The following is a 13,890-nucleotide window of genomic DNA, read 5'->3' on the forward strand; positions in this document are numbered from 1 at the left end:
AGCGTCTAGGAAGCTTAATTTAAAAACATCACCTTAATTCAATAATAGTCTCTAGATAGTTTTTGAACCTACATTTATTCTTTCAGATGAATTTTCAACTTAATCTCTTTTCTTTAGTATAGACTCTTAACTTTAGATTGCCCTCTGAATATTTACAATCTTTAATCATTGATGAGAGCTGTTTGAATTCCTTCATATCACTCTATCTAACATTATTGTCAAGGCACATCATTTTACATATAAAAATCAAATCAAAATAAAATAAAACAACTTATGGATATTTCTTCAAAATCTGCTCTTGTGTTTCTGTTTCAAGCAGACACTTACAAATTTTAGATTTCATTCCACTCCCTCACGCTGTTTCTAATCTCATTACAGTAATTTCTTATTTTTTCATTTTACAATCTCACAATAATATATTTAATTTATTATTCAATCATTAAAAATAGTGATATTTATAATAACAGATTAACTACTTTCAAACTTTCTCATCTCACACCATTTAAAAACAAACAAAAAAACTACTCAACTTACTTTCTTCTGTCCATTCAAACAACATACATAGAACCTTCTAATCTTTAATAAAACAGAACACAATGTATTTTTCGACTTTCTATATATAATCAATTCAACTTATTTCTAGCCTTCTGTTCATGCAGAGCTTTACATTTACAACACCTATCTTATTAATATATTATAATCCCTTTTTTATTGTTAAGTAATAATTTGTTATTACTACTTTCTCCATTTCTTACACTTTCTCTGGTGAAGGAACTTACATTCTATCTAATAAAATAATATAAATCAAGTTTTTAAACTAACAGAAAAGTAAAAGTTTAAACAGAATAAAGTCGTAAAGAGGCACAATGGAAATTCAAACGTATCTCTTTTCGTGTGTTTTGAAATAATTGCTCAGTAAGATACACTACGTACTTTTAATTTCTCATGACTCATAAATGTATTTATTTTTTTATCCAAATGTTTCATCATCTTTTAACAGTTATCACTATTATACCTCTAAAATGATACTTTCATGTATTAACTATGGCAAATGGAAATAGTAGTAATAGAAATAGACACTCAATCAGCACTTTGTAGCACCCACTAACCTCCTTTTTTTAATTTCTTTATTATGAGGGTACACTCTGGAAGATTTGGGGGGGTAACCAATCCAATAGGTAACGCTATAACTTTGCCATATGTTTGTAATTTTTACTCTTCAAATCAATAAATCAGTGGTTAGCTGCTGGATATAAATTTAGACCATCAGAACAATTTAGACACTGGTATTGAACCCCATTGATGGCATTCTGGAAAATCATAAAGTGATCTTATAAGACTGAAATCCACTTTTCCAGAGAAATTTGAATCCACATTATAAATGGCAAATCAGTAATGATTACCAGCAGTAATGAGCGCAGGAGGATATATCAGATCAGTCACATCATTTTCAGTCTTCTTTGTCTCCGGATTTCCTCCTGCAGCATTAGTAACTTATAAAACATCATCTTTCTCAGCCGTCTGCAATGGTGAGAAACTAGTTCCAGAATGAGTTAGTGAAACAACATACACATAATGATGACAAAAGAAACACAGAATAGACACATGAATATGAAGTTATTAACATTCATATTTGAGGAAGTTATGATGTTCAATTTAATCTTAACCTTTCTCCATGGGCTTCACCTGCCCCAAAGACCAATTTTTAAATGATCCAAATCATTCATTGATGAATGATCATTTAATTTTAGTCTCAAATGCAGCTTCTCAGTGTACCCATGATCAACCAAGACCTATTCTGTGTATACCAAACAAAAAATAAATTAAATAAAAATAAAATATCTATCTATTTGCTATCTATATTTTTCTAAAGTTGGGGCCCCTTTCTGTCTGTCTGAAGACATCAAGAGAGGCCTGTTTCCCCTCAAAGCCATCCTCAATGCCCTCACCAGACAGTCCCTAACAAAAATAAAAAATCTCTGCCTATCTTTTGTTGGTTGATCAAGTATACACCGACAACGCTGCACTCACATTTAAATTGTTCTCCAGACATTTTTAAAATCATAGAAAAATCAAAAACAACTTTCTAGTGTTTCATTTAATAATGTTAAAATAGCATTCTCTCAAAACTGGACCAGACAGAACATAAAACGGACACACGAAAGTGAAGTTTTCACATTTTTGGTTAACTGCATAAGATACAAAATATAATTTTCTTATTAGTTATTTTATCATATCATTGGCCCTCTTTTGCCATTTGCTTGAATATAACAACACTTATCTTAAATACAACCTTGATTTAAAATTCAATAACTTTTTTGACTTTAGTTTAATGCAATACACTATACTCAAAGCTTTATTGTTTGTCCAGATAATGTGATTTCCCAAATGCAATTCAATTGCTTTAAAGTGATCACTTTTTTATAATCTAAATATTCTTACTCATCACTTTGATATAAAAGGAGTTATGATCTGACACATGTCCATTCAACAGCTGCTAGTTAATTTTAGTTAATCTTACATCAGGCTTCCTTCATGGCATGAAAAGAACAGCCCAAGAATAAACATTGTCCAGTCCGCTAAGAGTTAACCTTTTGCTTTCATGCACATTTTTGTTTTACAGCTATTTGTTTGTTTATACTGTATTATATTTATCCTTATATATATATATATATATACACACACACATTTACACAGACATACAAATATATTTTTTATCATTGGTTTTAATTCTACAAACAGAATATTTATTAAGTACCCTCTTTGTTTTTAATCATCAGATCTCTTCTGCCTCTTATATTGATGGAAGTTTGAAAATAGCCTAAATAGATTTTCTTTTATGTAATTTGCATACATACTCCTCATTAGTTACGCAGCAAAGGATCAACACCTCTATCTGGATGGATATTTATAGGGCTCATATAACACTTCCATACGCAATCACACTTCAGTCATACTTCCCATACTTTCAAACACAGATACTTTCACACTTTTTACAAACACAAGGCCTTTATAAACACAGAGCTCTCAAAAAATATTATACTAAAACAAACCTATTACTTCTGCCCCTCCTTTTGCTCTCCTCTTATTATCCCTCTCTCACTTTTATTTCCATAAAAAACACTCATTATTTACAGTGGTTGATCGCTATATCTGTTACTTCTTTTTATATTAAAACTCATATACTTCCACCCACAGCTGTCACATCCATTTTTGGTCTCTGTTCAAGACAATTTATTTATTTATTTTTACAATAACACAACAGTGGTACTGGTATCTCATAACAGCTCATACAGCCAAATATCACCTTACAATCTTTGCATATACATATTCAAATATATATGCATATAAAATGATAACAAAAATAGAAATAATAGTTATAATACAATAGGGCATCTCTGAGTCAAAAAAAAAAAAAAAAACAGAGGGATGTATCAGTCACTGAGCATCTGCAAGAAAGTTCCACAGAGAACACCAAGTGCGCCAGAAAACATCAGACCTTTGATGCAGATCATATGTTAGTTTCTCCAGAGGTAGAAGAGTAGCGGCCGGACTCATCCACATATTGACTGAGGGTGTCTGAGGAGTTGACCATAGAAGTAAAATACATTTTCTTGCTAAATATAAACAAAAATTCAGTACAGTTTCTTTGTCACCATCAAGGCACAGACCAACTTTACAGTTCAGAAGATATACATTTGGAGACAGTGCAAACATCTTTCCAGTAATCTTTTGAGTAATTTTGTGGATCTCCTTCCAGTAAACTTTAATTTTATCACAATCCCAAAACACATGCATCACTGTACCAGTGTCTGCCCTGCATTTGAAACATAATTGAGAAGAATTGGGGAACATTTTATGAAGGCGAACTGGAGTTAGATATGTCCTGTGAATAAATTTATAATTTTGTTCATGGGCCGAAATTGAAACACCTTTAGGGAAAACACATGTACAAACAGATAGCCACTCCTCATCACTAAAATTAGATCCTAAGTCCTTTTCCCATATTACCCTCAAAGAGTCAAAAGTTGAAGGACAAACATTAGACAGCAATGCATATAACTCCGAGATCTTCTTCTTAAGTGTAAATGAAGAGAAAAGCTGCTTTTCCATTTCAGTCAAATCCAACCGTATATTGCCTTCTTTTAAGTGTGACTCTAAAAAGTGCCGTAATTGAAGAAATTTATAAAAATCATTACTGGGAAGGTTGAATTCCTGCCTTAATGACTGAAATGACCTCAAATGACCATTATCAAAAAATGACCAAGCTCCGACACTCCTCTCAACCTCCAGGTCAGAAGACCAATATTCTGTATGGGTGGGGGAAGATCAGGATTGAGTGCGATAGGAGACTTGAGAGACAGCTTATTTGGAATAGCTAGATATTTCTTAACATCCTTCCACACCAAAAGAGTATGGAATGATATTCCGGACATTATTCAAAAGGAATTGCAAATTGTATTTGCAATTGCGTTTTCAATTTGTGGACGCATAAAATGTGACATAATCCAAACGCAATTGCAAATCGCGCATTACGGTTTGCATTTTCGTTTAAGCGAACACACAGTGACTGCCAGATTTCAAATGGAAAAGCAAAGTCGGTTTGCAACTGTGTTTCCCATATCTTACGAGTTTTGGCCCTGTCATATTTAAATAGCAATTTCAATTACCACATCTGCTTTTTCACTTTCTCAGCGTCGCGTATGTAGCCAGCCAAAACTCAAATGGAATACTAATTCCTTAGTATTTCCATTTCCGATGCCTTACACGGAAACCTGTCAATCAGGGTCAAGGGTGGGATTATGCTATGGGGCGTGTTTGTCTTGGGAAGTGACATCACTCACAGTCTATCAGGATCAATAATTAGCACTGCACTTTATTCATCTATAATCTCACACTGGACTGTCAACATATTCTCCTCAATATCCTACTTCATAGATATATATATATATATATATATTTCATATACTCCTACTTATTGTATTGTATATTGTGTGTATTGTTTTCTGTACATTGTATATAATTATCGTGTTGTGTAAGTATGTGTACATTTGATATGTAAATTGTGTTGTGTAAGTATGTTGTTTACTGTAATTGGTATATGTCTCGTCACTGTCATGACTGCTATGTTGCTCGGAACTGCACACAAGAATTTCACCTACTGTTGCACTTGTGTACATGGTAGTGTGACAATAAAGTGATTTGATTTGATTTGATAAACCGGCATCTGTTCAGGGCATCACCTCTTGACCGTCGACTGTGAGTGACGTCACTTCCCAAGACAAACACGCCCCATAGCATAATCCCACCCTTGACCCTGATTGACAGGTTTCTGTGTAAGGCATCGGAAATGGAAATACTAAGGGAATTAGTATTCCATTTGAGTATTAGAAAATCAGTTATTTTGAATTCTTATAATAAAGGTGGCTTAAATTTCATTGATTTTGATTCTATTAACAATACCTTAAAAATGTATTGGCTTAAACGTTTCCTTCACAATCAATCTTCTATTTGGAGTATAATCCCAAGATATATTTTTTCTCAATTAGGAGGTATACATTTTCTTTTAATGTGTAATTATTCAATTAGTAAACTTCCTGTCAAACTTTCCAATTATCATCAGCAGATGCTTGTGGCTTGGAAACTTATTTACAAGCATAATTTCTCGCCACACAATTTTTTTAATTTGGAACAACTGTAATATTCTTCATAAGAGGAAATCTTTATTTCTTGAAAACTGGTTCAATAATGGGGTGATATTAGTAAACCAGCTCTTTGATAGTGAAGGTAATTTATTTAATTATTCCGATTTTGTTTCAGGATACCAATTCCCAGTATCTAGTAAAGAATTTAATATAGTTTTCAAGGCCATCTCTTTGGAAATCTGTATGCTGTTTAGAAACAATAATAGTGCTACAGTGACTTCTGTTTCTCCCCTAGCCCTGAATCTACTGTGGTTGGTTCTATTTGTTTTTCAATACATAAATCCAATTATAAAATTAGGTCATTATTTTTGGACCCTGTTACTTCAATTCCTTCCTCCATTTCTTATTGGAATAACCTTTTTGATGATATTAAATGGTCATATGTTTGGTCACTTCCTCAGAAATTCTTTCTAACTAATAAAGTTAAAGAAATATCCTATAAAATTATTCATAGATTTTATCCAGTTAAATACTTTTTAAAGAAATTTAGAAATGATATTGATACTTCCTGCTCTTTTTGTGAAGCCTCCTCTGAAACTGTTGATCAATTGTTTTGGGAATGTCTTTTTACTCGGTCTTTCTGGAACAATATTGATGCTCTGATTGTCCAAAAGGTTTTATGTAACTTTTCTTTATCATATAGACACATTCTTTTTGGATTTTATGTTAAAGACAAGAATCTAATTAATGCATGTTTTTGTATAGACCTTCTTTTATATATTGGAAAGTTTCATATCCATAAATGTAAATATATGAAAAGTAAACCCCACTTTAGCTTTTTCAAAGAAGAATTGAAGATGTATTTAAATACAATTTCAACTTCTGTTAACAAGAAAGCAATGAAAACATCCAGAATTAGTGCCATGTTTAATATTCTCTCTTAATGTTTTTTTCTTTTGTGCCCTCTTCTTCTTCTTTTTTTTCTTTCTTCTCTTACTCTCTTTTCTTTTTAGACTATTGTTGAATATATTTAAATTTCTTTCACATTTCCTCTCTTAATGTATTCTGAACCATAATTTCTCTTTTGTTTTGAAAGATTGTTTATATTTCTTGTATGTATCGTCTTGTTCTGTTTGTTAATATTGCAATAAAAAAAATAAAAATAAATAAAAAAAATAGTATTCCATTTGAGTTTTGGCTGGCTACATACACGATGCTGAGAAAGTGAAAAAGCAGATGTGGTAATTGAAATTGCTATTTAAATATGACAGGGCCAAAACTCGTAAGATATGGGAAACACAGTTGCAAACCGACTTTGCTTTTCCATTTGAAATCTGGCAGTCACTGTGCGTTCGCTTAAACGAAAATGCAAACCGTAATGCGCGATTTGCAATTGCGTTTGGATTATGTCACATTTTATGCGTCCACAAATTGAAAACGCAATTGCAAATACAATTTGCAATTCCTTTTGAATAATGTCTGGAATATCATTCCATAAAAGAGTATTAGTCACAGTGAAAATATTAGTTAGAGATTCAATTTTTTGTATATTATGAATAAATGGCAGAGAGCATAACAATCTAGGAAAACATCTTGAAGATTCAATCCCAGTCCAGCGCGAATCGGATCTATTAAAAAAAAACAAATTTAACACGTGTTTAACTTGTGCAGACCAAAAATATAACTGAAAATTGGGAAGCGAAGCCCCACCTAATTCCCTTGGTTTCATCAAAACCGAAAGTTTGAGTCTGGGTTTTTTATGATTCCAAATATACCTTGAAACCGAAGAATTAATCTTTTTAAAAAAATCTGTAGTTAAGTAGCATGGCAAGTTTTGGAACAGAAAGTTCAATCTTGGAAGAATATTCATTCTTATAACAGTAATCCTGCCAAAAAAAGAATTTGGAAGCGTTGGCCAATCTGATAGGTTCTGATTAATTTTTGTAATTAACAGGATAATTGGCTTTAAACAGATTTTCCAAATCAGGTGTGATATTGATTCCCAAATATTGAAATACAGAACCTGCTAAATGAAAGGGGGAGTTTGAAACAGCTTCGCAGGGAACATGCATGTATAGAGCTTGAGATTTGTCCAAATTAATCTTATATCCTGAAAAATTACTGTATTTTTCAATTACAGCAAGAATTGCATCAGTAGAGGTCTCAGGGTATTTAAGATAGAGCAGAACATCGTCTGCATAAAGGGATATACGATGTTCATCTGGACCTATTTTAATACCATGTATGTTAGCATTAATTCTCACAGCAACAGCCAGTGGTTCAATAACCAAAGAGAATAACAATGGCGAGAGTGGGCAGCCTTGACGACAGCCTCTGCTAACTGAAAACCTGTCAGACAACACTTTGTTAGTGTTAACTTGAGCCATAGGATTAGAATATAAAAGTTTAACTAAACTGATAAAATTAGATCCTAGTTCTACTTTCTCTAATACTGCAAAAAGAAAAGGCCATTCCACCCTATCAAATGCCTTTTCGGCATCAAGGGATATAATGAAGGCAGGGTCCTTGGAAACATTTAAATGATCTATAATATTCAGCACTCTACGAATATTATCAGTGCCGTATCTAGACTTCACGAAACCTGTTTGATCTGGGTGGACAATGCAGGGTAAAACAGTTTCAAGCCACCGAGCTAAAGATTTTGCTACAATTTTATAATCCACATTTAGTAAGCTAATTGGGCGATAAGAGGAGTATTTCACTGGGTCTTTGTCTTTTTTCAGAAGCAGGCTGATAACCGCCAATGACCAGGATTCAGGCATCGAATTTGAATCTAAAAGACTATTTATTGCTTGCATTAAAATTGGACAAAGCTCAGGCCAGAATTTCTTAGAAAATCCTAAGGGAAACCCGTCTGGGCCGGGAGCTTTACCATTTGGAATTGATTGTATAGATTGCCAGATTCCTTGGTAAAAGGGGAATTTAAAAAGGCCCTAGCATCTTCCGAAATACTAGGAAGAGGAATCTCATGCAGAAAATTCAGCAAATCCTCACTGGAGCCACTGTACCCAGTTGTATAAAGAGTTCTGAAAAAATCTGAGAAAGTGGTGTTAATGTCCTGGGGATCAAAGGTCATTCTGCCTTCAGACGTCTTAATTGCTTTTATGGTTCTTTCGTTCTGCTCTTTTTTAACTGGAAGGCCAGAAGGTGACTTGGCTTGTTTCCAAATTCGTAGGACCGCTGTTTGTTCAAGACAATTTCTACATTGGTGCTAATTTTCCTTTCTCTATTAAACATCACCTTAAATATTTTGACTGTATTTAATTTGTTCATAACTCCAGAAATGATCACTAATTCCCTGTGTTTCTATTATTAATCTTTTTAATTCTATTTATTTTCTCCTCTCAGTTAGTCTCCTCTCAAATTCAGTAACAGCTTATTTCCACATTATGATTTCTGTTTCAGGAGGAAAACTGAGACAAGAAAAAAAAGTCTCTCTGTTTCTGTGCATGCTCACAGCCCTCCCTTTACAGCTCCCTTTTCTCGCTCTAGCAGCCCCTCCCCTACAGCTCTTCACAGCACCCAGTCTCTAGCGTACTGTATGAGAGAGAAATGTTACCTGCTGCAATTTCTTTCCAGTCAACAAACGGCCATTCTTGTAAGGTCTCCGCTAAGTTTAATACTTTAATCAGACCCTTCACCAGTTCCTTTTTTTTTTTCTTTTTCTTAGTTAACTTCCTCCTCTGCCCTGTATAATCTATATACTCTGATTTTTTCCCAAAAATAATCACTGATCCGCTTTGACTCTATCAGTGTTTTCTCCAATTCTCTCTGCCACTCTTCAGATCTGCGTTGATCTCCAAACTTTACAAAACTCGCTTGTCTCTGCATTTTTCTCTAGTCTTGTTCACTGCAATGGAAAACATTTAGCCTTTTCTTTATCTTTTTCCCAATTATTCAATTTTTTCTCTTCTGAATCTCCCCTTCCCCTCACTCACAGAGCTGTCCGTTCAGCTGACCAGTGAGTGAGAGCAAGGCAAGGAGATATCAGAGAAGCAGGTGCCTTTTGCGTCTTTATACTTTTTCAACAATTGTTTTATTCAGTTCACTGTTTCAATTCATTTGTCCACTTTTGCTCTCATTTAGCATTTCCTTATTGCACCTGATTCTCTGTATTATTCTGCCTCTGCACACAATACATCATCAACACTGCAATCATGCATTTGAATAAACACAAGAACAGCGCAATTAGTACCGTAAGCACACATGCACCAACAACATAGTTAGTCATGCACATTATTAATTATCTCAAACATGCACATAGTTCAACAATTCCCCGTTTTCTGCACAGTCCGGGTTCCGTCAAACACTGCAATAAATAACTTAATCTAACACCTGGAGGAATTTTATGCGAATTTTCACTTCTCTACCCGTGTTAGGATTTTCACCTGTACAGGATTTTCAGCCACTCTTCTGGCAAAACCTTGAATAAATGCACATAACCAGGAATTTACACGCGCCGTCGCTTCTCGACTCACCCCCAGGCTTTTTCTACCTTCTTTAAATAAACTTTCTTAAACAATCCCACCCCCAATTTTTGAAATCTGGAACTCGCCTCTATTTTAGCCAGTTAGTCCAAATTATGTCCGGACCGGCAAAAGTCTCAGGGAAGTCACTTACTGTGACTTGCTACCACAGATCACACAAGATCACCTTAAGCAAAATGCTTACCTTGATTTTGTGGCGCCGGTGATCTTGTGTAACTCTTGCAAGCTGTCCTGACGGTGACCTTTCGACCCCTTTGACCTCACTGCTGTCCCTTCGTCGGTCGCCAGCAATATGTCATGGAAAATCGCGATGAATCTCTCTAAGTTGTAAGAAAACTCTCGGAGTCTTGAGTTCCAGATGCCAAAGTTGTAGTTTATTCAACACCAACAAACATGAGACCGGTCAGCTGTCTGTTCTGACTGTCTTAGTCCAAAACCTCCTCTTCTATACAGTTTGTTATCTGGCATTACCTCATTTCAGTGCCCCTTTTTATTTTTGTAACCAATGGATACTATTTGCCACCATTATCTCACAGAGCCTTTTGATATCTTTTTACTGGTAGAAACTTGGCTTTAGTCTATCTTCAAGGTCCTTAGTCTCATTATTTTGTTACAGCTGGGTGCTCTTTGTGGCCTCTGCAGCAACAACAATTTTAGTAACCTCATATGCTCTCTCCTGGGTCACACAAAGGCCAGGAAACTCATATAAGTACTTTGATATATGACATACTAGAATATTGAAAGATATACTATACTCACCACGACACGATATACAGCAAGTCTCTAGGTAAGCACGACTTAATTATCAGGTTCCTAAAAGTTGCCCGAAGGCTAACTCCCTCCCGGCCAAACCTGTTTCCCTCCTGGGATCTCAATGATCATCCTCATGGGCCTCCAGAGACCCCCCTTCGACCCGCTAGATTCAGCTGGACTCAGGGCCCTTTTCTCTCAAAACGGCCCTGCTGATCGAGCTCACTCAACCAGGAGTGTTGCGTCCTCATGGGCACTGTCCAGGGGCACCTCCCTAGCAGACATATGCAGAGCAGCAGGGTGGGCAACACCTAACACTTTTGGAGATTCTACAATCTCCAAATTGAGTCAGTATAGTCCCGTGTTCTTTCAGGTCCGAGCCCGTAGAACTCGGTAACACGCTGACGATCTGGCCGGGTGAATCGCTTGCACCTAGCGCCCTTTCCCTCAGCTGAGGTAAAATAGTGTGCCTTTGTTCCCAGGAGACCCCATCTTCGTATCCCTGGTTGATTCCTCCCTAGCCCTTTTTGGGTCTGCAGTTCAGCGGAGGAACTCGCCAACCCAAGCCACTATGGGTACTCAATCTACCCTGTACTGGAATAGGTACTCCACAGGTTAAGGCCTCCTGTTCGGACTCCCCCTGTGTGTAATTCCGCGGTACTGTCCCCTCACGAGCGGACTCCCGTGTCTCCCTTAGGCAGTTCCAGCTGCCTCGGTCGCCGTGCTGTAAGCTTCCCCCCTCTACGAGGCTGGATCTACCACTGCGCCAACTTTCCCACATAGGTCCATGTGATGTATTTGCCACTCTTTGCCTCCCCTGCAGGGTAGGTGTGGTCTCCGCAGGGTCTACGGGGTAAGATCCCCTTCCCTTAATGCATGTAAGGGCCCCGGCCGTAGTTGCTCTATGCGAGAAACATAGAGAGAAAAGAGGCCCAGCCAGGCTTGGCCCGTTCCCAGGTTGGCAAGCATCACCTTGTTCCCCTCTCCAGGGTAACCAGAAGAATTCTGATGGCTTTAATGGGGCATTGGGGAAGGGTACGTGCAGCCTGATACAGCTGGTCGCCTTTGCACGTAAGAAATACCTGCCCGCTCCTGTATCAGCAGTTCACGTACACGGCTCAGCGCATGGCACGTTTAAAGGTGGACCCCTAGTGTCGCTTCTCTGACACAACGTGGAGAGAGCGACAGAAGGGGAACGTCTAGGTTACGTATGTAACCTCCGTTCCCCGATGGAGGGAACGAAACGTTGTGTCTTCCCTGCCACGTCGCTGAGCCGAGCCACTGTTGTGGCCGGACCATTTCCGGCTCCTCAGAAAAATCCTGAATAAACTCCCGTATTCGCCCCGCTTAAATGCCCGTATGTCCGGGGGCGGGATATGCAAATACCGTCTGCCAACTTCTCATTGGCCTTATTTCATAGAACAGAGGTATATATCGGCGCTCAAGAGAGACCCCTAGTGTCGCTTCTGTGACACAATGTCTCGCTCCCTCCATCGGGGAACGGAGGATACATATGTAACCTAGACGTTCAAACAACAGCAGATGAGGGCCTATTTCGGAAAGCTGTTTTGAAAACAATATTGCAATTACGCTCGGCGGCGCTAGTGTTGCAGAAATTATATACTTCAGATTTGATCTAATTTTAAGATGAATCCTTTTTGGTGCCATACACCCTAAATAAGAACAGTTTGAAGGTCTGTGCAACGTACAGTATATGTAGCTCTAGGCATCTCAGAATAAATAATAAGAATTATAATAAAAATTGTGTTCAAATAGAATATCAGTGTGTTGGCCTTGTCGAACCAACATAATGAAACCTCAAATCTTCTGGCTCGTTAAGGAGAGATGTTCTTTTACTTTTCAAAGTGATCTGAATTTAGATTTTTGTATGGCGAATGATAAAACTGGTGAAAAATCCCGATAGATGTATATTGAAGGAGGGACCCAAGCCATATATAAGGAGCAGAATATTACAGAGAGTAGGTGAGGGCTGGTAATTAACAACCTATGTAGCAACCACCCAGAACGGTTCCTTGCAACCACATAGCAATGCCCTAGCAACCACCCACAACACCCTAGCTTCATGGCGACAATTTTTGGTGTGGGCAAGCAACAATCACCTTTTCTTCAGAAAATTAAAAAAAACTGAAATAGTTATTATAAAAATTAGAGTATGAATTTTTATGTAAATTGTTTTGTGCATACTATTCGTGTACACACAATTTTGTGTCAGAGTCTTGTCACTTCTTGGAGAGGAAATAAAGAGTGAGCTATTTAGTTTTTTGTCCTAAAATTTGACAGTACAGGTCAATTTGGGTCATCTGGTTTTGTCTTGTCAACTTAAAAAGATTAGGTAAGGTTGCCGATTCAGACCTATAATAGTGAACACATTACAATATTACTGGTTACCTATATTCGATACCACCCAGTCTTGCAGGTTTGCACATTAAAACATCATGAAAATCAGACATTTTTTGTCTGAATATGCTGCGCAGCTCGTGGTCCTAGCTTTTGTAATTTCACAACAGGACTACCGCAACGCACTGTTGGTCAGCCTCCCAGCTAGCATAATTAAGTTACTGCAGATAGTCCAGAGCGTGGTGGCATGCTTTGCTTTCGATCAACCTAAGAGGGCTCACATCACCACCTCTCTTGATATTAGTTCACGGCTACCTGTAGCTACCCACATCACATTCAAGGCTTGACTCTGGCCTTCAGGACAGCCAATGGAACAGCACCCTCATACTTCAACTCACTTTGAAAGGTCTATGTCCCCACTCACACACTATGCGTTCAACGAACAAATCACATTGAGTTACAAAGTCCATTTCACAATTATTCTTTTTCTGTGTTCCACTGTTGTGTAATGCACGTACAACCACCACCCGATTTGTTGAAACCATCTCAACATTCGAAGAAGCCGAAAGCACATCTGTTCCACTAGTACTTAACCAGTCCACAATAAAGACACTTACTATTTATTTAGA

At 37.0% G+C, this 13,890-nt stretch overlaps 1 protein-coding gene across 1 annotated transcript in view; it reads left to right on the top strand.

Annotated features, from left to right (window-relative positions):
• The window catches only part of LOC127659711 (calpain-1 catalytic subunit-like), a 91,067-nt gene that overhangs the window by 45,950 nt on the left and 31,227 nt on the right, over positions 1-13,890 (top strand). The gene's annotated exons all lie outside the window — the stretch shown is intronic.

This window comes from Xyrauchen texanus, chromosome 1 (genome assembly GCF_025860055.1).
Source record: "Xyrauchen texanus isolate HMW12.3.18 chromosome 1, RBS_HiC_50CHRs, whole genome shotgun sequence".
Classification (NCBI taxonomy): Eukaryota; Metazoa; Chordata; class Actinopteri; order Cypriniformes; family Catostomidae; genus Xyrauchen; species Xyrauchen texanus.